Below are 23179 nucleotides of genomic sequence, written 5' to 3' on the forward strand. Positions count from 1 at the left end.
AAGGCGTGTTAAGAAATGGAGATACACCAGAGCGCAACGTAATTTTTTTAAGCGGCAAGTTCCATCTCCCTACAATCCTCTGAAGCTTTTTACCCGAGTCCTTTCTTGCCTCTCCAGTGCTTTTTTCCTTCAGATGGACATTAAACATAATTTCTTGGACACTACTAGAGAGACTTCGAGGCAATAAGATCAGTATTAACCAGCTCTAACAGAGGTTTGATCATGCTTACTTGTACAGTTTTTCCCCCATTTTAAAAAAGGAATGTAATAAAACGTGTTTTTTCCATAGAATTAAATAATATTAAAATGGAGTGAAAGGTTGATTGTTGACAAATAGAATAGTACCTCTGATCTGTGCAGTGTCTCATTTCACCTTAGAAAAAGATACATAAGAGGACTTTCTAATTTATTTTAGGATATTCTCATCTCATCTAAAAGAATTTGACTTGTACAGGGTTATTGTGCGACATATCGTGGAGTATATAAGTACCTCTGGCTCACTTGGTACTTCTTTTACTAAATGACCATACTTTGGAAGATGCACACTATTCGGGATAGAGAAATAAACAAGGGAGAAGGAATCGCTTAATTAAATCATCATTCATATGTGTGTAGAGACCATCTGGTTGCCACATAGATTATGATACATATACTTTGAATAGTTACATGTCACATGTATATAGATTAGTGAATTTTAAAACACAAATAGAACACCCTGTCTATTTGATGAAAAACTCAAGGTTTCTGTTGGGTGGGATAAGGCACCAGGAAAAATGTAGGTAGCCTTTTAAAAAAATTATCAAATTAACCAAGTACATTAGAAGAAATATCTGAGATTATTTCACTGTTAGTTTTACTCACTGCCCATCTTTTGTGCATTCACACTATGTTAAAACATAGCCTTACCAACCTATTTCTGGATCGTACACTGAATGGACATCTCAGAGTTTAAAAACATGAATATCCTCTTGAATTCCTTCAAAAAGTAAGGTAAAGAATAAGAGCAAACCATACTGGAAGAACCCAAATAAAACAGCCCAGATATTTAAGTGAAAGTTAAATATATTTTCCTATTGTTGAGTAACTTTCTTAAGATCTTTATTGCTATTATGAGAGGTAAAAATGTGTATTTATCAAATATGTATAGTTGTTATTTTATCATGCAAAAATCTGAATTATTGTAAAAGTATTGTACATTGTTAAAATTGTAATTCTGAATTGTATTTAAAAGTAATTCTTTCTGATATTGTTTTTATGTCACCCATGATGAAAAGTGGACTATGTATATACATAAACACACAAATATGAACTATTCCATTTAAAATTCTTAATAGTTATTTTCTTTTGATTGGTCATTTCTGTTGGCTTTAACTCCACTGAACTTTGAAGTATTTCTGTATATGCTATCAAATAAGAAAATACCCTGGAACATTAGAAAAATCCATCAAGAGACTTGCTTTCATCAAGTGCTTTATCAGACTTTTGAAAAGGTATCGAAGGCATTGAAAGAAGTAATTGACTTTCAAGATCATCTCTTCTTTTTCTCAAGAAGAAAACAAAGGAAAAAGAAATTCTCTTCATTCAGTGAGTCCCCAGTTTGGGGTCTGGGGCGCTTAGAGACATTGTGAAATCAAATCTTGTGTTACATTTTTCTCCTGGCTCACTCTTTTTGAGAAGGTTTATGGGCTATATGGCTGGTGAGACACGATCCCCTCCTAAGAAAATGTAGGTGCTCAGACAGGTAACCTCTGCTGCTACTGTTTTTATTTGTTTGTTTGTTTGTTTAATTTCTTTTATAATTTGTTTCTGTCGTACTAGGATATTTTTAAATGTAATATATTGCAGGATTTATAACCAGGTTCACTGCTTTCTTTCTTTTTTTTTTTTCTTAAACCAAACAAAACAAAATTTCATTTAAGATACATTTAGGCGCCTTTGAAGCTTGGATTTTGGAATGTTTCAGTAGTGGACAGAAATCTGCTGTTGGAATCTTCTAGTCTTCCAGGTTTAATTTGAAATGTTTTTAGTTTTGTTTTGGATTTTTGTGTGGTATTTTATTTCCTTTATACCAATGCCCTTTTGCCATGCTGTTTTGGGGTGGCTGCCTAACTCTAGTGAAAATTCTTTCTATATTAACGAAAATGTGGTGTTTTAAATTCCTTAATGTTTTGCATTTTTAAAATTGTTTTTAAAGAAATATTCTAACTGCTTGCACTATTACTGTTCTTTGCCAGCCTTTTCAGGAGACAAAAAAACAAAAACAAACAAACAAAAAAATACCCAGAGAAAAAACTTTCCTTCTTCCCCCTTCCTGATGATGAGTGAGAAGTATTGAGAACTTTCGGGGTCAGTGCCCTTCTAAACTCCCCTTCCCCCAATAATGCAGCTGTAGAATGAATGGTAAATGCAGCGGTTTGGATTCAGGCACAGCCCCAGCCTGCTGGCAGGTAATTTGATTCTTTCTCCTTTTTTTCATCACAAGGCTAACTTTACTTTCTTTTTAAAATTTCCTTTCTTTTATGTACTTTGAAGGCACCAATGGGTTTGTAATATAACTTGGATTTCAAAAAACAATGTATAAACATATCTAGCAAATAATTTGGTTATAGAAAAAGTTTTGGGGGTAAAGTTTGAACTGGTTGGGATGAACCCAGGACTTTCTTTGGGGATTTGTTTTAGCCATTTAGATATCTCCATTCCTTGCATATATGTCTATAATTATTTCAGAGTGTGACTTTTTTAGCTTTGTTTTTGTTTTGGGTTTGTATGTTTCTTCCATTGTGCTACTCTGGCTTAAGCTTTTTCAGGGGTTGGTGTTCCGAATACACAGTGAGCTCACAGTATAAAGACATCAATTAGGAGTGGACAGGTATGGAAAACTAGAGTTTTGAAAAGGTAAAATTAGGTTCTAGGTTATATATATGGTAAAAACTCAACATAGCCTTCAGTTGACCTTAGTAGTGCTTCTCTTTCTGTGGCTTCATTATAAAAGTGAAAGGTAATGAGACAAAAGGTAATAGCATTTCAGTTATTTCAGGAGCAGCGTGATTTCAGAATTAATGATTTTAGCATTTCTGATGCACTAATTCTAACAAAGAGAGAGATGTCAGCCATTCGAGATTATCATTAAGTAATGGTTTAAATATTGAAAAGTTATAGGTTTGAACAGATTGGAGGGCATTTCTGAAGCACAAGATCTTGGAGCAGATTAATCAAGCCCATAAAACAAAGTTAATGGCAGGAACAGGAATACAACTTATCCATTTTAATAGCCTTCCTGTTAGTTAATACTACTATCCTTTCCTGTCTGCCCCAGTCCCCCTACCCTTTTCCTCCTTTTTCCTGTCCTTTCCAAAGTTTTAGCTCTAATATGAGTTATTATCATTATGGGAGATAATCCTCTTTCTGATAGGTAGAATTTCAGTGTCAGTAGTCAGGACCTTTTCAAGATATATTTCTCTTTGGATGCCCTATCCAAGGAGGCTGGAAGTCTAGTAACTCACTAGTTAGGGAATAGGAAATCCTGGCTTGTAATGCTGTTTCTACAGCTGAAGGCATAAAATAAGTCATAAACTTGTTTTGTGCTTCAGTTCACTCATATGAGGTAGGGACAGTCATTCCCCTAAGCATCTTAAGATAAAAATATTTATGTCTTGAACTGAAATTTACCAACAAAGGAATCCTGGCTGCACTCCTGCAGTAATTTATGACATATGGAAGGATCTTGTTCTCTTGCTAATGAGAATGGCTAGCATTAGCATGTGTGCACTCTGTGGTTGCATGGGATGTGGAGGATTTATGAACCTCCATTCCGCTGCCCCCGCCCACCCCCCAAGATCACTGCCATGTTAAAAATGATCTTGCTTTCAGATTTCACCATATTCAAACTATATTAGATGGTCCTTATATAGTATATATACCTGGCTGCTACTGTGGGGTTTGGGAACATGAGGGGTGGGGTGAATTGTTGTTGTTTTAGGTTTCAGTCAGACAGCCATCCCTGTGCCCCAGTTCCCAGAAGCACAGCAGGCCTCTAGGAGCATCCGTGGGAACGGCGCAGTCCTGACATCACCAACTCTTCTGCTCAGGCTCATCCCATAATCAGAGGTCAAAGGGTGGGGCTTGAGATGGGGGAAGGAATGAGAAAGTAGAAACAATGTCACGGCAGTGCCACTGTTGACTAGCCTTTGGTGCTTATGTCAGTGTTTGTTTTATTTTTTAAGTTCACAAAATAAGTTTTTATTTTGGGGTAAAGGTAGTGGGAGGGTGGAACAAAAGCTATTATTACTAGTTCATCATTATCACTAGCTCATTCTAGCACATTGTTCTTTAGTAGCGAATAAAGAATAAATTTGAAACTTAGACCTCAATAATAAAGAGACTGGGAATAAAAATGAATCTCAGGATATTAAAAAACAAAACATTTATGTGGTATTAATTTCCAGTTCTACAACCGCTATTACCTTTGTCACTCTCGCTTTTTTGCCCTTAATTCTTTTATGTATGTATACAGTTTGAGGAAATGTGCATTTGTGGTCAGTCCTTTTAAAAGGACCTAATGAAATTACTACTCTTTTGCAAAAAATATACCCATTGCTTATACGGGCATACAAATGCTACCCTATTTTAAATGTAGGTGGCGTATGTGTTCGTGTTTTAATGTATTCAGAGCCATTGGGCAATAAGCAGTCCAGAACATGAAAACTCAAGCAGGTAAAGCGCCTAACACCCTTAGTTTCTAGAATTACTTTTAAAAACTCCTTTATTGCTGCATCTTCCACAAGTCTTTTGGTAGTCTCTGAACTTAAAATTTGGAGGAGTTGACTACCTAGTTAACATTTTAAGTTATGCATTTATTATTTGTAGGGACAGGTGAAGAAGGAAAGTAACAGAAAAGGAATGGCTCCTTGAGGTGGCAGCTGCTGAGTGTCTAAATCTTTCCAGCTCCCCCCTCCTCCAGCTTAGCATGAACATTGATCATACGTGTTTTGATCTTCTGTGATTGGGATTTTTGTTGTTTTAACTTGGAGGGGAGGTTTCGGGGAAACAGGAACTTCATACACATGTGAAAATATGAAATGTTAAGGAATTTTCCTGTTTAATATGAATAGTAAGCAAGAACTTTTTCTATATACTCTTCTGCTGCAGCAGAGAAATAAACTGGTAGGTGGCAGCAGAAGAAAGAATTCTTCAGATTGATGGCTACTGACAAAATCGGCATAGGAGAAGAGATAGAGCATGACATACCACGACAAGCAAAGGGGGCAAAAATGGAAACAGGACTACGATCCCTGATCTTGACTCTTAAATGGTAAGTTAATTTCAAGAATGTGTTTTCAATATGATACCGGTGTCCTGTAAGTCAGTGTGGTGTGTAATCATGAATGCCTGTAAATTCTTGACGTAGGATGAATTTGTCCTAACTGGGGTACTATCATTCTTTAATTTGGAAAAAAAATGAGCAATATGTAAAATTAGGGATTTCCAGTATATTGATATGTGTGAAACCTTTTTTTTCCCCACCAGCTTTATTGAGGTATAACTGACAGATAAAATTGTAAGATGATGATTTGATATACATTGTGAAAGAGTTATTATCATATCCAATATGTAGACCTTAATGATGGCAAAAATTATGCTATCTCACAGTAAATGTGATTTTTTTTAAAAAATCTGCAAGATAAATGAAATATGCATTGTTAATCATTTTGTAAAAATGCAAGTGTCCCCTTTTTAGTGTGAGCACTGGGGGGATAACTACAGAAGTATGTAATTTGACAATATTTTGTGGTAAAAATGACCTTTTCTTCTGGCTGTCTCTTTCCTTTCTAGTCCCATTTCTTTGTCACTGTACCTGCCCATCAGTTCCGTTCTGCATATTCACCTTTCTGTCTTGCTTATCTGTCTCTGCCCTTCTTCTCTTACTATTTCTTCAGTTGTGCTTCTGCTTTCCTGGTTTGGTATCTCTCTCTTTAGTCATTCAGTCCCTCGGGATTTTATTTTTCCAATGTTGTCATTTTTTGTCTCTGCCTACCTATTCCTCTGTGTGTGTGTGTGTCCCCATTTTCATTTGTGTTCTCTCTGGTAAATAGGTCTGTTTCCTTTCCATCAACAGCTGCCTTCAGACATGGGCATCAGTACCAGTGCTGTGATTTTCTACATTTTAGAATTTGATGAGGCTGAATAAAAGAAATGAAGTGATATTTCGAAGTCCCTAGATTTAAAGACTGTAATTTTCCATTCTTTTAATAAGTTGCAGATCCGTTTATTCATTCAACTACTTGTTTTACTATAGTATCTGTAATAACAGATTCAGCTGCTGGCCTTCAGAGGCCTACCATAGAAGTTTAGAATTTTTAAAGTGGAAAGCTTAGAGGTAGTATACTATAATCTTGGATTTACTGGTAAAGAAACTGACGTTCAGAGAAGTTAGTAACTAAGATTACAGAGCCAGGACTACATCTGAAGTGTCCTAACTGCCAATATGGTGCTCTTTGCATTATGTGACGTGCATTCTTCAAAATCTGCTGTAGTACTGAATAAGTGAAGTGCTCTGCAATGAGACCGCTGTGAGTTAGAAAGAAAGTTGTCACTGTTTGGGCTTGTGGTTAGGATACTAAGGCAAGCTGTGGGCAGCCATTTTAGGTGGTTTGTACATAGAATTAATGAGTACATCATTTACAGGGTTTGAGAATAAAAAAGTGTCCCTTGTTAGGAGAAGATGCAAAGAGTTCTTTGCAATTTCTGGTCAAGAGAGAAGAGAAGTGGATCTCTTAGATCTATTATACCACTAATCCTCTACCTCTCCTCTGGCCTACCTTTATTTCTATTCTGGATAATGAATCAATCTGCAACAAAGGTAAAACATTATATTCTGAATTTTTTTTTTCTGACAGGTTAGAAAGGGGAAGTAGATAGTTAAATGGACTTACTGTGTATACTTGGAAAAAAGGATTTATCGTAACATGAAGCTAGAGTAACTGATATTATTGTTTAAATACATGGTGAATTCTGTTTTTTTTTAAAATAGTATAAAAAGAAGTCACCTTCTATTAAAAAGTTGTTTAATGCTAAATACAGTTTTACATATATTAGTATGGAACACAAGAATACATGCCTCAGTTAATATGGTTAAAATTTCTAAACTTTTAAAAAGAGTTTTGTCACAAATTTTGGTTATTATATGGAGAGGTCAGTGCTTTAGAACTGAAAGAAGCTTGACTCTTAATCTGAACCAAAATTTATTGCTCATTATATAATTTATTGAAAATGTAGTCTTGAGCACTAGAGTAAGAGCATTTAAGTTTAGTTTTGTTTGTTCAGGCATTTTGCTACAATAACTTTCTGTGATGTTTTAGAGAAAATGTTCTTACCTCAATTTTTTCCTCTTGGTGCTAAAATAAAACACAATTGTCTATACTGTAGGGTTTTCAAGGAGTAATATTGCTGACACATCTTTTATATGATTGTATTTTTTAATATGAAATTCAGTGTCTAAAATTGGGTTGATTTTTGTAAAGTATAAATTATCTCTATAGTACAGTTTAAATCAATCACTAGGAAAGTATGCTTACCTGGTTGTCTAACTGAAATAAGTCTCACAAAACTCCAGTGATAAAGACCAAAGTTTTGGCTTTTGTGTTGGCAGCATCTTGAAAAAGTAGATAAAATAATGAACCTATAAATTGAATTGTTGATTCTAGAGAGAAGAAATTTCAGGAAATAAGAATAGTTTCTCCTGAAGAAGAATCAAGTAAATCTGGGAAGTAATGTTGCTCTTTTAAACCTGTTACAGGTTTAAGCCTTTAATTTTTAAGGAATGATATACCTTAGTATACCTTTGTCAGCTGAGATCACCAAGATGAAATGTGGTAATTACAAAAAGCGTTATGATTCTTTTTGGCAATCTAGACATTTTGTATTTTTTTATTGTCACATTAGTTAATTTTCTTGTTTTCCTTTTCTTTTTTCTCATCCTAATTATAAAGACTGTTTAAAACTGTGATTTAAGTGAGCTCTGTGTGTTTCCCCCCTAGGTTCTTTTGATCTCACAGAATGGATGAAGACTGTATGTTTTTTCAAATGGAGGATAGAAGTACACAGAACAAGGAAGCAGTAGCTCTAACCTGTTCAATTCAATGTGCTTTCTAAAATAAAAACACCAGAACTGGAAATGAAATAGCATGGAGTATGGTTTGTTCTTTTGTCAGTTATTTCTGCTCACTCCATTTTGTATGGGTTCACTTCAGTCTGCATATCTAGACTTGATGTCTAGCTCCACATGTGTCATTCTCTTTTTTTCCTTCACTTTTTGCAAGATTAAACTCCTTGGTTCTTGACAGACTGATCTCTCTATAAAATATTCTGATATGATTACTCCTTTTGGCACAAAGATAGGCGCTAAAATGTGTATTTGGATTTTCTCCTGCCCCTTTCATCTCAGTTTATCTGTCCATGCTGAATAATTATTGCTATGTTTTTATCTCTGAAGAAATGCAGCCTTTTTTCTGTTTCACTCTGACAAGGCTCTAGCGCACACTTGTCATAGCATTGCTCACTACATTTTAATCTTGTGACTGGAGACCATGTCTGACCTACTTTGTTTGAACTGTAGGGGATCTAATAATATACATGTGTATACAGAGGCAGCCCTAGTACTTTTGACAAAATAGGCTTTGTAAGCTTTGACAAAATGGGCTTTGTAAGCAGATACTGATACAAATTCTGATTTCATTACTTACTGTTTAAATGGTCTTTGGACAGGTCACCTTCTGCAAGCCATAAAGGAGTGTTTGTAAAAAAATGGAAAGAACCGTACCTACTTTGCTAGTCTAATGTGTAAGTATTAGCTAAGCTATAATACGTGTATAATTCTTAGCACATAGTTGAGCATTTAATAAATACTGTCTTTTAATTCTGTAAATTTTGGTTATTGAAATCTTATTCAAGACATACCAAATCTTTTTTCATCTCAGAATGGAAGTCTGTAAGGTTTTCTTTCTCGATTTTCTTTTTTTAAAAAATTAATTTATTCATTTATTTTTGTACGTTGGTTCTTTGTTGCTACGCGGGCTTTCACGCGGGTGAGCGGGGGCTACTCTTCATTGCTGTGCTCAGGCTTCTCATTGTGGTGACTTCTTGTTGTGGAGCACAGCCTCTAGGTGCACAGGCTTCAGTACTTGTGGCACTCGGGCTCAGTAGTTGTGTCTCGCGGGCTGTAGAGTGCAGGCTCAGTAGTTGTGGCGCACAGGCTTAGTTGCTCTGCGGCATGTGGGATCTTCCCGGACCAGGGATCAAACCCGGGTCCCCTGCATTGGCAGGTGGATTCTTAACCACTGCACCACCAGGGAAGTCCATGATTTCCTTTCAGTTTTCTTATTTAAGCTCCTTTTAAACTCTTTTGGTTGGATGATTTTATGTGTGCGCGCGCGTGTGTGTGTGTGTGTGTGTATATATATGTGTGTGAGATTTCTCCTAATATAGACGGATTATTCCTCATTCCCACATTTCATTGGCTGAGGAATTTTATATTTCTTTAAAAAACCTTTTATCTCATTTTTTTCCAGGTTTTCCCCCCTGTCAGCTCATAACATATTCTTTTCTTGCTCCTAAACCGAGAGAATTAAGTAAGGAGAATGCATACCATGTGCCATAAGGAATAGTTTAGGATAGTATGACTTGTTTTCCCAAAAATGATTTGAGGAGACTTAATATAAATGTATTAAAACAAAGAGAAGATTGGGCTGAAACCAAAATACAGAAAAAAATAAGGTGAAAAGAAGGGTTAAAATGCATATGCATGCTATCAGATCCTGTACATTTGCTCTGATAGAGGTGGACAGAATTGACAAAGAGTTGAATAAAGTCAGAAAATTCATGGTAACCTTAAGATAGAAGCGGATATATTGTACAGGAATAGCAATGTTTCCTGATCATGAGATGTCCCACAGTGCAAATTAATATGACACTAAAATTTAGTCCACTAAAGTCAGTCCAGTAAGAAGTCTTTTTGATGGTCTGAGCTGATCCTGTGATGAAATTTTCTCGAAGTGTCCTTAGAACCACCTATATCATGATCACATGGATTATTTGTTAGGTTCCAGGGTCCTAAACTTGAATTTTGGGGTTGCCAGGAGTCTGCTTTTTGACAAACTGCTCAAGTGACTTACTCATAATAATGTTTGAGAATCACTGCCCTAAATCTTTTGTCAGTGACGGTGACTTTAAGAAACACTGCTCTTTGGAACCAGGGATTTTACTCTCTGAAAGGACAAATTCTAAATATTTTAGGCTTTGCCGTCCACATACAGTCTCTTGCTTAAAAAAAAAAAAAAAACCCTTTAAAAATGTAAAACCATTCTTAGCTCAGTTTGTACAAAACAGGCTGATCCTTACTCTAGAGGAATGGGTGGATTGAATATACCTTAGGCAATGATTCGTGAATTTTACTTCTCTAAATTGAGGCTTTGTTAGCAGTAGAGTTTGAGGTTATTTGCTGTGATAGGAAAACAGATGTATTGAAATTCTTTGTAATGAACCAAGAATGGTGCTTTGGTAGTTAACGAAAGGTGGAAACGTTGATATTCTCGTTAAAGTTAGCGTAAGTAGAAATATCAGGACAGAAGGGTGTACGTTTCTAAAAATGTTAAGACACCGAATCCTTCAAAGTTTTTCAGACTTAAAAGCTCAGTAAATAAGGACTTCAGTACTACAAACAGATGGCCTTAGTGGGTTGTTTAATTTTTTAGTTCTGTACTCAGCTACTAGTTACACAGGAAGAATCCTTTAAAGGTGAGGGCTTCGTGAAGCAGACTTCTAGAGGTTGCCTGAGTACTCAGCTATTCCATGATCTCTAAAATGGTACATGGTATAAATTTGAGAGATTAAGCCATTGAAATCTATGTTACTGAACGTTGTGTAGTCAAGAGATGTGGACGGTTTGGGATAATCTCCCCCTCTTGTTTAGTGATTGTTGTAATTTTAAAAGTTTATTGTTAGAGCTGGAGGCTGTTTGCTTCAGGTTTTCTTTTTTCCCAGCCTAATTGAGATATAATTGGCAAATCACATTGTATTAAAATGTATAACAATGATTTGATGTGTGTAAGTATTGCAGGATATTTACCACAAGTTTAACATCCATCACCTCACATAGTTATAATTTTTTTTCTTGTAATAAGAACTTTTAACATCTACTCTCTCAGTAAATTTCAAATATACAATACAGTATTGTTAAGTATAGTCACCATGTTGTACGTTACATCCCCAGGACTTTTTCATCTTATAACTGGAGGTTTATACCTTTTGACCACTTTCACCCATTTCCCCCCAACCCCCAGTCTCTGGCAACCACAAATCTGATCTCTTCCTATGAGGTGTTTTGTTTTTGTTTTTGTTTTTTTTCCTTTGAGATAGTGATTTTGTTTCCTTTAGGTGTATACCCAGAAGTGGAATTGCTGGATCATATGGCAGTTCTATTTTTTAACTTTGTGGGGAACCTCCATACCATTTTCCATAGTGGCTGCACCAGCTTACATTCCTACCAGCAGGCACAAAGCTTCCCTTTTCTCCACATCCTCACTAGCATTCATCTACCTGTTTTTTTTTTTTGTTTTTTTTTTATGAGCATAGCCATTCTAACAAGTGTGAGATGACCTTCACTGGAGTTTTGATTTGCATTTTCCTGATGATTAGTGATGTTGAACACCTTTTCACATATCTGTTGGCCGCTTGTATGTCTTTGGAAGAATGTCTAATCAATTCCTCTGATCATTTTTTATGTTGGATTGTTTTTGCTATTGAGTTGTATTTATATTTTTTCAATATTAACCCCTTGTCAGATATTTGATTTGCACATACTCTGTTCAGTATGTTGCCTTTTCATTTTGTTCATGGTTTCCTTTGCTCTGCAGAACCTTTTTAGTTGGATGTAGTCCCACTTGTTTATTTTTGCTTTTGGTGTCTAATCCGAAAAATTATTGCCAAGACTAATGGCAAGGAGCTTACTACCTATTAGTTAACACCTAGAAAACTCTTCTAGGAGTTTTATGTTTTCAACTTTTAAGTCTTTAATCCATTTTGAGTTAATATTTCTGTATGGTATATGTGTATAGTTTAAGGTAGGGGTTCAGTTTCAGTCTTTTTGCCTGTGGCTGTCTAGTTTTCCCAACACCATTTATTGAAGAGACTGTCCTTTTCCCATTGTCTGTTCTTGTATCCTGCATTGTAAATGAATTGACTATATATGTACGGGTTTGTTTCTAGGCTCTCTGTTCCATTGGTTTATGTGTCTGTTGTTATGCCAACACCATACGGTTGTTTACTAAACCTTTGTGACATGGTTAGAAATCAGGAAGTGTGCCTCCGGCTTTTTTTTTTTTTTCACATCAGGTTTTCTTTTCTTGTTCTTTTTTTTTTTTTTTTTTTTTGCGGTACGTGGGCCCCTCACTGTCGTGGCCTCTCCTGTTGCGGAGCACAGGCTCCGGACGCACAGGCTCAGCGGCCATGGCTCACGGGCCCAGCTGCTCCGCAGCATGTGGGATCTTCCCGGACCGGGGCACGAACCCGTGTCCCCTGCATCGGCAGGCGGACTCTCAACCACTGCGCCACCAGGGAAGCCCCCACATCAGGTTTTCTTGAAGAGATCTGAGTGGCACACCTGTGGCAACCACATTCCACCTCTAATATATGCTGCATAGGTCTCTTCACACATGCGTTTGGGGAACAGCTCCTCCACAGTTCCATGAGCCTCTTTGACAAAAATGGCTGCATTGCATAATTTTCTACCAATGGTACCTAGAATACCATAAGGTCCACCAGATTATATGGCCCAACTTGCAGGGCTACTTGCATCACAGCCTGAATCTTCTACAGAGCCCTTTCTTGCTCCAGACCCTAGTCAAACTAAGTTACTTTTCACACCATCCAGTATATAGGCTGGGATAGTGTTTCTAGGCAAAATGTGTTGCCTCCATAATCTAGAGAAATCCACCAGGCATTTGTGCGTGTTTCCATGTAGCAGGTGATGTAAATGTAACAAGTTGTGTTTTACTTTGTAGGGGATGTTCCAGATGCCTCTTAGTACAGGTCATCTAAAAACTGTAGGAATGGCAGATCTCCAGATCTCTGTAGAGTTTATTTCCCACCCTCTGGAACACGTATCTCAGCAAGGCCTCTGGTATGCTAAGCTTCCTTTTGCTCATTTGTCTGATAAGCATGATGTCATTGATGTAATGCATTTATGTGATGTTCTGTGGAATGTCCAGATGGCCTATAATTTAGATTATATCATATCCTTGGAGCAAAACTAAATGAATATTATCCATTCCATGTGGATGCAAACTATTTCTAGTCTTCTTTCCTGATGGAAATAGTGGGGGAAATTCACTTACCCTACCAGTGGTTGTATATTATGTCCCTGAGCCCTAGTATCCCTACTGTGTGCAGTCATTGGCTAGAAGAGTTTGGCCTTGGAGCAGAATACGGAGGTGGATCCAAAAGAATGTCAGCTGGAGGCTGGCAAGCCAACTACATTTTTCACAGCGAGTTATAGGAGAGGTCTGATTGGCAAACTTGTATGACTGCCACAGTGCTCTTGATAGATAAATAGTTCTCAAGAAGAGAATAAACTGAAAAGAAAAATCTACTGGCACCTCTCCCACTCCTCCTGACCTTATTCCCTAGAGGGAATCACTGTTAATATTTTCTTGCATATCCTCCCAGAATTTCTGAATTTATTTTATAAGTGTGTCTCTTTTTCTTAGCCCAATAGGATTATGATATAACCGTGTTCCATAACTTTACAATATATTACATTTAATACGTTGCCATACAAGTGTGTATACTACTGCCTCAATTTTTTTAAACAGCTATATAAAATGCTATTATTTGCTCCTACCATAATTTAATTCCTTGGCTTAGTTACCTGAAATATCCCAGTATTCTTCCAATAGATATTTGCTCTTTGTTTAAATTGTTACATGCAACCAAAGAGTTCTAATACAGGAAAGGAGACTGAGAACACGAAAATAAACTTTGACAGAGTTCTCTTAGGATGACGTTGAAAATAATTTGAACACAAATTGAGTGTTGCTAGAACACCTAATCTTTGGGGGGGAAATATATGTATACTAATGGTAAAAAATAGTACCTGGGAAAACTACAGCGAAGTTTTCCATGGTTATATTCAAACTGAATCCCACAATTTGGTCATGTGCTTAATTACCAAAGGATGGGAAAAAAAGACGTGAGTTGATTTTTAAAAAGTAATGGCTTGGTTCCAGAAACCAGGCAGAGTCTTGGATTGGCCCGAGTGACACTAGATTTAATGGAGGACAGCTGGCCCGTAATAGGGATGTGGTAGGATTAAAGAATTGCCAAGTCTAATTAACATCCAGGGACTATAAAGTGCCGGCAAGAATAGTGAAGTCATTTGTACCGGTTCAATAAAATCAATTGAGTATTTAAACACACACTCGGGGAATATTTTCAAAATCCATATTTGGCATAATTAGGGTATCATAATAAAAGCAGAAAAAAAGGCTGCCAACCAATTCAATATTTTGAAAACAGTTTTATAATTTTATTTCAGTATATACTCCACTCCATCTCCAGGAAAACACATTTGAGTGAAAACACATGCCAACATTAGTCAGAAACATTTAATATATTTGCTGACATAGGTAATAGATATTTTATAAGTTCAATTTATGTGTAAGATGAATTAGCATAATTCCAGACCACTTTATGTAAGGCATCTCTGCCAAAGAGCCTGAAATATACTGGGTCTAGTATACATTGGACCAGTCCTGACTTTGGATAACATGAATATATTATACTTGGAGTAGATCTATACAGATTGCCCAGTTCAAGGAATTTGCAATGAAGTAACTAATGAGACCAGTCAAGCTTATGATTTGTCCAGTAGTCTAATAACGCTAGCCTAATCACTTGACAGGTATTGTCAAAGTCAAGTTAGAACTGAGTCTAAATTTCAGCTTTGCCACATGCTAGTTCTGTGATTGTGTGGAAGTTAAGTTCTCTTTGCACCAATTTTTCTATGGCAAAAATTATCAATGATAGGTTTTAATTTGATTTAAAAGTAAACGGAATAGCATTTGGAACATAATTGATGTTAAATAAATAGCTCACCTAGAATTTCTCCCCTTTGCACTGAAGGATAATGAAAGAACTATAAAAGATAATCTCTGTCTTCCACTAGCCTGTAATTCAGCTGGGAGATGGAGAGAAGAAAAAATACTTGTGAACAATTAAAAACAAATTTGCATAATATCAACAGTAAAACAGTAATCCATAGAATGGGGGAAAATATTTACAAACCTATGACTGATAAGGGATTAATATTTAGAATTGAGAATTTCTAAATTGCAACAACAGAAAAATAACTTAATTCAAAAATGGACAAAGGACTTGAAAAGACATTCTTCGAAGAACACGGAGAAGTGGCCAGTAAACACATTGAAAGATGCTAACTAACATCACTAATCATGAGGGAAGTGCAAAACAAAACTACACTGAGATATCACTTCACATCCATTAGGATGGCTGATAAGTTCTGGCGAGCTAGATCAGCCCCTCCTCATACATAATAGAGCGAGTTTCCCACAAGAATAAGAGGGAGGGGAGGGCAGTTTTCTTCCCTAAAAAGAAGAGACAATGAATGAAAATGGGGAGTATTAATATAGAGACTATTACCTTGTTTTACTGGAGACAGTATTTGAAAGATTAAGACATAGCTTTAGAGGATTTAAGTGACCTTCCAATGGTTACATAGTAGCGAAGCCAAAATGTTAAAAAAAGGTACCCTTAGGTTAACTCTTAGTCTCTGTTCTCAGAGTGGGGATTTCAAGCACTTTGGTCTGTTTTATGGTGATCTGGTAAAGGGAAATTAATGGCAATAGCTCTGGATGCTCAGGAAGTGAGAAGAATGATATATCTTCCATTAAACCCCCGAGATTCCTATCCTCTGGTATACATGCTCTATCTCCCTTTAAATGGGACCTCTGAGTATGATGAACTGTCATCTTGTGATTAGGTTATGTTATATGACAAAGGTACAGGGATTTTGCAACTCTTAAAACCTCTAATCAGTTGGCTTTAAATTAATCAAATGGGAGATTGTCCTTGGTGGGCTCAACCCAATCAGTTGGGCTGGTTAAAAGAAGCTCTAGAGGACAGAGAGGAGAAATTGGATTTGAAACAGCAGAGACACCCCTGGTGGCCTTGAAACAAACTGCCATGTGGAGGGGAGAAGAGAGGGCCAGGAGCAGAGTCACAAGGAACTGAATTCTACCAAGAATTTGCAAGAGGAGCCTGAGACTCAGATGAGATTGCAGCCTCCTGACGCCCTGAGAAGACCTGTGCCCAGACTCCCTACCCGTGACAATTGTGAGATAATAAATGTGAGTTGTTTTAAATCCCTAAATTTAAATCCCTAAAGTGAGTTATACAGCAATAGAAACCTAATACAAGTATCTTTATAGTAAAAATATGTATGTAAAATAAATACATACTATAAATATATATTTACATGTATTATATTTTTAATATAAATAATGTTTTAATCTAATGTATAAATATACTTTATTCTGTATTAATATTTATAGTATATAGGTGCTGTGGCAGATTTGTGCTGCCTTGTCTGATGGTCGGATAACATGTACTGGGCATAGCTTATAGCTTCACAGGCACAGGGGTCTAGTACATTGAATGATTTAGGGTAGTAGCATTGTGTAATGGAAAGAGCAGTGGATTGAGAGACAGGAAATAGTATTCCGTGCTGCCATGGACTAATTGAGTAACCCTAGATAAATCACTTACTTTTGAGACGCTTCAGTTTCCTCATCTGGAAAGGGAAGGAATTAGACTGGGTTAATTCTGATGTCCCTTCTAGCTCTAACTTATATTAAATGTGTCAGTTATATTGTATGTATCATGTAGTTAAACCTGAAAGGGAGGATAAGCTTTCCAAAGTGGTGACACAAAAATATTCAAGAACAAAAATGTCCTGTGTGCGTACAAAGACCAGGTCCGAAAAGAGAAGCAGCAGGGACAAATTTATGAGAATGATGAGGGATGAGGACAGGTAGATTTGGGGGTGGGGGGAGGGATGGAAAGGGAGAATCTATAGGAGGTGAGTGTGAAAATCGAGGAAGAAGTGAGTTTCTCCACGCAGCTGAGATGTGAGAAATTGAACTTGCCAATTTATGGCCACTCAAAGGATGACAGGCAATAAATATTGTGTACCTTCTATAATTCTGTGGCCTAAATGGGAACACCAAGATAATTACTACCTTGGAAAGCAAAAAACATGTTTTAGCACTGCTATGGGTACTACGTGCTGCTCTATTCTTGGGCAGACGGAGACCTCAGCCCACAAACTGCTTCCAGCTTCAAATGAGGTGGCCCACTGTGTAGAACTCCACCCTTCTCAAGGCCAGGAGAATTGGTATTGGCAGATATCACAGAATGAAAGAATGGAGGAACCGCCAAGCAGTCTTCCTAGTAAGGTGTATTTGAAAGAAAGATGAGATCTGACGTTATGAAAGGATTGAGTCTAGGACACATGTTTTTCTTCTTAGACAAAGAGACCTGTAAGTCTTTCTGCTTCAAAGACAGAACACAAGATGTGGTTGAATGTACACACAAGGAATTAGGAGGTCCTCTGGGCTTTATTCATGTTTTCTCCTGCTTTTCCTTATACTGTATAACTAATCTCTTCAGGATATTGAAGGAAGAAGTTTCTTTTTAAGTCAACAATTATATAGGTGGATAAATACTTTTAGAAAAAAATTTTTGTTGCACTTTTTTTTTTGTTTTCATTTAAGAATGGTGGTATTGAGGGAGTTTCCTGGCACTCCACTGGTTAGGACTCAGTGCTTTCACTGCCGAGGGCCCGGGTTCAATCCTTGGTCAGGGAAACTAAGATCCCACTAGCCCGGCGATGCAGCCAAAAAATTAAGAAAAAAAAAATGGTTGTATTGAAACAGTTCTGGAGACGGATGGTGGTGATGGTTGCACAGCAACGTGAATGCACTTAATACCACTGAACCCTACCCTTTAAAATGGTTAGAAGGGTAAATTTTACGTTACATACAATTTACCACAATTTTTTAAAAATTGAAAAGTTTGCAACACAGTTCTACCGTTAGTTTCTAAGGTCCCATTTCACATCTTCATCAGCATTAAAAATCTTGACAAATCGGTTTTTAAAGAAGAATGATGGTCTTATATAACAAGTCTTCAAATAATTCTAGTAGGAATAATATTTTCCAAGTACACATCCAAGCTCCTCCTGAAGTCCTGCTATTAGACATTTTTGCCCTTTGAAATCATGTTTTTGAGGTATTTCAGACTGAACTTAATATCAGGTCCTGCTTCCCACAGTTTGCGTCACTGTATCCCCATCTCAGCCCAATCTCTAGGTTAAATTCTGCTCTTTGGTAAAACATTCAATATCTCTCATCCAACAATAACACTTCGCATCAAATGATCTTTGTTACTGGCAAGACTCTGATATTATACTCCATTTTTGATAACTGGATTTCTGTTTTGTCTCCTGTGGCTGAGTGCCTGTTTTGTAACTTTCCTACTACCCTAAATGCTCTATGATTGGTCTCAGAGTTTCATCCAACAAACATTTAAGGGATCTACTATGTGCCACACACTATTTTAGATGTTTGGGTTAAATCCTTGCCATCACTTGCTTTATGGTACAGTAGGGGAAACAGATAGTAAATAGTAAATGTTCTTAAGCTGGAAGTGTGCCTGGAATGTTTGAGGAACTGCAATGAGGTCAGTATGGATGGAGCACAGAGAGCAATAGTAGAAGAAAGGTATTTAAGGACCAGATTAAACGGGCCTTAAGATAACTGCAGAGACATTGTTTTATTTTGAGAGAAATTGAGAAGCATTGGACAGTTTTGAGCAGAGAAGTAATATGATCTAACTTACATATTTAAAGGATCATTGTAACTCCATTGTTGATAATAGACTCTGGACAGGTAGAAACAGGAAGACTACTGCAGTAATACTGGCAAGAGGACTTCAGCTTCTGGCCAAGGTGAAGTACCAGAGACTGAATTTACCCTGCCATCTGAAACAACTAAAAAATAGGACATAGTGTATATAACAATGGTTTTCAAGCACTGGACATCAGTTAGCCCATGGTAATGATCCCTTAGAGATGGAAAACTACTCAGGTGAGCCCTGTGATTGCTCCATCTTACTACATGGCGAGTTTTCAGGTCACAGTGCAGGGGAAGGCAATCTTAAAGGAGGTTAGTGGTCCCACTGAGTTGAAGAAATGGAGTTGAGGGTTAGAGGGCCAGCCTGCTGGAATTCTCAGGGCAGAGTACCAGAGAGGAAAGATGACCACAGAGAGAGAATATAGAGATTTGCAGAGGGTCTTGCTGAGTTTTTCAGATGAATCTTACCAGCATATGCATGTGAAGAAACTAGCCAAGAGCAGCAAAAGAACCACCTGAAATTATTAGTAGGAATGGTCCCTGGGGATCACAAAAGGACTGGAATAGTTTGTATTCCCACCAGCTACAGTGGAAAACCCAAATATATCATGGTAGTAGAGAACTCAGAAGGGTATTGCATCAGGAGTGGGAAAAAATTGCCACAGACTAAAAGCCATTCAGGCACTTCCCTGATGGTCCAGTGGGTAAGACTCCACACTCCCAGTGCAAGGGGGCCTGGGTTCGATCCTTGGTTGGGAACTAGATCCTGCATGCATGCTGCAACTAAGAAGTCTGCATGCTACAACTAAAAGATCCCGCATGCCACAACAAAGATCCCGTTTGCTGCAGCTAAGACTCAGCCAAATACATACATACATAAATAAACAAACAAATAAAAGCCATTCAGTCACACTTAACAAAGCTTAAAACCAAGCCTTACCAACAAGGACCTACTGTATAGCAAAGGGAACTCTACTCAATATTCCGTGATAACCTATATGAGAAAAGAATTTAAAAAAGAATGAATATATGTATATGTATAATTGAATCACTTTGCTGTACACCTGAAACTAACACAACATTGTAAATCAACTATACTTCAATAAAATTCAACTATTAAAAAGACAAAAAAAGCAAGCCTTGATCACAGCTGGGGCAAACAACAGACTAACCAAAAAGCTTAAAAGGGAAAAGCTGAAGAATGAATTGACCATAGGGGCTTTGAAAGCTTCAACATATTCCTGGAATCTAGGAGGCCATGTGCATGAGTCAGGCTGTGCACATGCTCAGGAAAGACCATAAGGAAAAAAAACAAAAGAAAAAAGAAAGGGAATCCCCTGGTGGTCCAGTGGTTAGGACTTGGCACTTTCACTGTTGTGGTCCTGGATTCAATCCCTGGTCAGGGAACTAAGATTTTGCAAGCCACACCCCATGACAAAAAAAAAAAAGGAAAGACGTGAGAAGGTCCTAAGTTCTCACCTCTGACTGCCCTTGAGACTCTGCACAAGCAGGAAGTGAAGACTAAGATACTGTTGCAAACTGCCTGGCTAAATCTGAAGATATGCTCCAATATAACCACAGAGCTCCTCAGCAAGACTGAGAGATTTATTGGTTTAAGGACATTTTTTGCCTTAAAGAAATCTCTCTCCAGTTATTAGTTGACCACTAAGCTAACTGAGTAAGGACTTTGGTGGCTGCACACAAAAAAGAATATAGACTTTATAGAATCAGTACAGAAGAGTCACTAAACCATCAACAATTACAAGAAGAAGAAACAGCAATGAACTGGGAAGAGGAGAGACTCTGACTGCCAGAGTTGCTACATTATATTACTTGAAATGCCCAGTTTCTGACAAAATGTTAGGACACATTAAATCAGCTATTTAAAATATGTTCAAAGAACTAAATGAAAACTGTCTAAAGAACTAAAGTTTAAGAACAATATCTCATCAAATAGAGAATACCAATAAAGAAATAAAATTATAAAAGGAACCAAACAGGAACTCTGGAGTTGAAAAATATAACACCTGAAAGGAAACAAGCACTAAAGGAAATTTGAGCAGGAGTAAGAATCAGCAAACTTGAAGATAGGTTAATTGAGATTATACAGCATAAACTTAGGAGGGAGTGGAGCTACATAAGAGCAAAGTTTTTGTAAACTGTTGAAATTTATATTAATCCAAGTTAGATTGCTACCATTTAAGGTGTTAATAGTAATCCACAGAGCAACCACTAAAGACATAATTTAAACATATGCTGGGACGTAGTGAGAGAGTAGCATTGACATATATACACTACCAAATGTAAAATAGATAGCTAGTGGGAAGCAGCTGCATAGCACAGGGAGATCAGCTCGGTGCTCTGTGACCACCTAGAGGGGTGGGATAGGGAGGGTGGGAGGGAGACGCAAGAGGGAGGGGATATGGGGATATATGTATATGTATAGCTGATTCACTTTGTTATAAAGCAGAAACTAACACAACATTGTAAAGCAATTATACTCCAATAAAGAAAAAAGAAACATGTAGTAAAGAAACAAGGAAATTTAAGTGATATCTACAACAAAAAGGAATGCAGTAATAGAGGAATTGAGGAACAAAAAGATGTATAATAAGCAAATGGCAAAATGGCAGACATAAGTCCTAACATCCTTTTTTTTCCTTTTAGCTTGTTTATCTTTTTCTTTTTTTTGAATTTTATTTTATTTATTTTTTTATACAGCAGGTTATTAGTTATCCATTTTATACATATTTGTGTATATATGTCAATACCAATCTCCCAATGCATCACACAACACCCCTCCACCCCCCACGCCCGCTGCTTTCCCCCCTTGGTGTCCATATATTTGTTCTCTACATCTGTGTCTCAATTTCTGCCCTGCAAACTGGCTCATCTGTACCATTTTTCTAGGTTCCACATATATGCGTTAATATATGATATTTGTTTTCCTCTTTCTGACTTACTTCACTCTGTATGACAGTCTCTAGATTCATCCACGTCTCTACAAATGACCCAAATTTGTTGTTTTTATGGCTGAGTAATATTCCATTGTATGTATGTACCACATCTTCTTTATCCATTTGTCTGTCAATGGGCATTTAGGTTGCTTCCATGATATGGCTATTGTAAATAGTGCTGCAGTGAACATTGGGGTGCATGTGTCTTTCTGAATTATGGTTTTCTCTGGGTATATGCCCAGTAGTGGGATTGCTGGGTCATATGGTAATTCTATTTTTAGTTTTTTTAAGGAACCTCCATACTGTTCTCCACAGTGGCTGTATCAATTTACATTCCCACCAACAGTGCAAGAAGGTTCCCTTTTCTCCACACCCTCTCCAGCATTTGTTGTTTGTAGATTTTCTGATGATGCCCATTCTAAATGGTGTGAGGTGATACCACATTGTAGTTTTGATTTACATTTCTCTAATAATTAGTGATGTTGAGCAGCTTTTCATGTGCCTCTTGGCCATCTGTATGTCTTCTTTGGAGAAATGTCTATTTAGGTCTTCTGCCCATTTTTGGATTGGGTTGTTTGTTTTTTTAATATTGAGCTGCATGAGCTGTTTATATATTTTGGAGATTAATCCTTTCCCCGTTGATTCTTTTGCAAATATTTTCTCCCATTCTGAGAGTTGTCTTTTCGTCTTGTTTGTAGTTTCCTTTGCTTTGCAAAAGCTTTGAAGTTTCATTAGGTCCCATTTGTTTATTTTTGTTTTTATTTCCATTACTCTAGGAGGTGGATCCAAAAAGATCTTGCTGTGATTTATGTCAAAGAGTGTTCTTCCTATGTTTTCCTCTAAAAGTTTTATACTGTCCAGTCTTACATTTAGGTCTCTAATCCATTTTGAGTTTATTTTTGTGTATGGTGTTAGGGAGTGTTCTAATTTCATTTTTACCTGTAGCTGTCCAGTTTTCCCAGCACCACTTATTGAAGAGACTGTCTTTTTCCCATTGTATATCCTTGCCTCCTTTGTCATAGATTAGTTGACCATAGGTGCATGGGTTTATCTCTGGGCTTTCTATGCTGTTCCATTGATCTATGTTTCTGTTTTTGTGCCAGAACCACATTGTCTTGATTATTGTAGCTTTGTAGTATAGTCTGAAGTGAGGGAGTCTGATTCCTCCAGCTCCATTTTTTTTCCCTTAAGACTGCTTTTGCTATTTGGGGTCTTTTGTGTCTCCATACAAATTTTAAG

General features: G+C 37.0%; 1 long non-coding RNA gene across 1 annotated transcript; it reads left to right on the forward strand.

Annotated features, from left to right (window-relative positions):
- Nucleotides 1–1538: 1538 nt before the first annotated feature.
- Nucleotides 1539–8168, forward strand: LOC309968805. Its single transcript, XR_014326598.1, has 3 exons — nt 1539–2447; nt 5149–5311; nt 8037–8168. It is a non-coding gene; the product is annotated as an uncharacterized lncRNA (long non-coding RNA).
- The last annotated feature ends 15011 nt before the right edge of the window (nt 8169–23179 follow it).

Source organism: Leucopleurus acutus (genome assembly GCF_964270905.1).
Source record: "Leucopleurus acutus genome assembly, chromosome: 11".
NCBI lineage: Eukaryota > Metazoa > Chordata > Mammalia > Artiodactyla > Delphinidae > Leucopleurus > Leucopleurus acutus.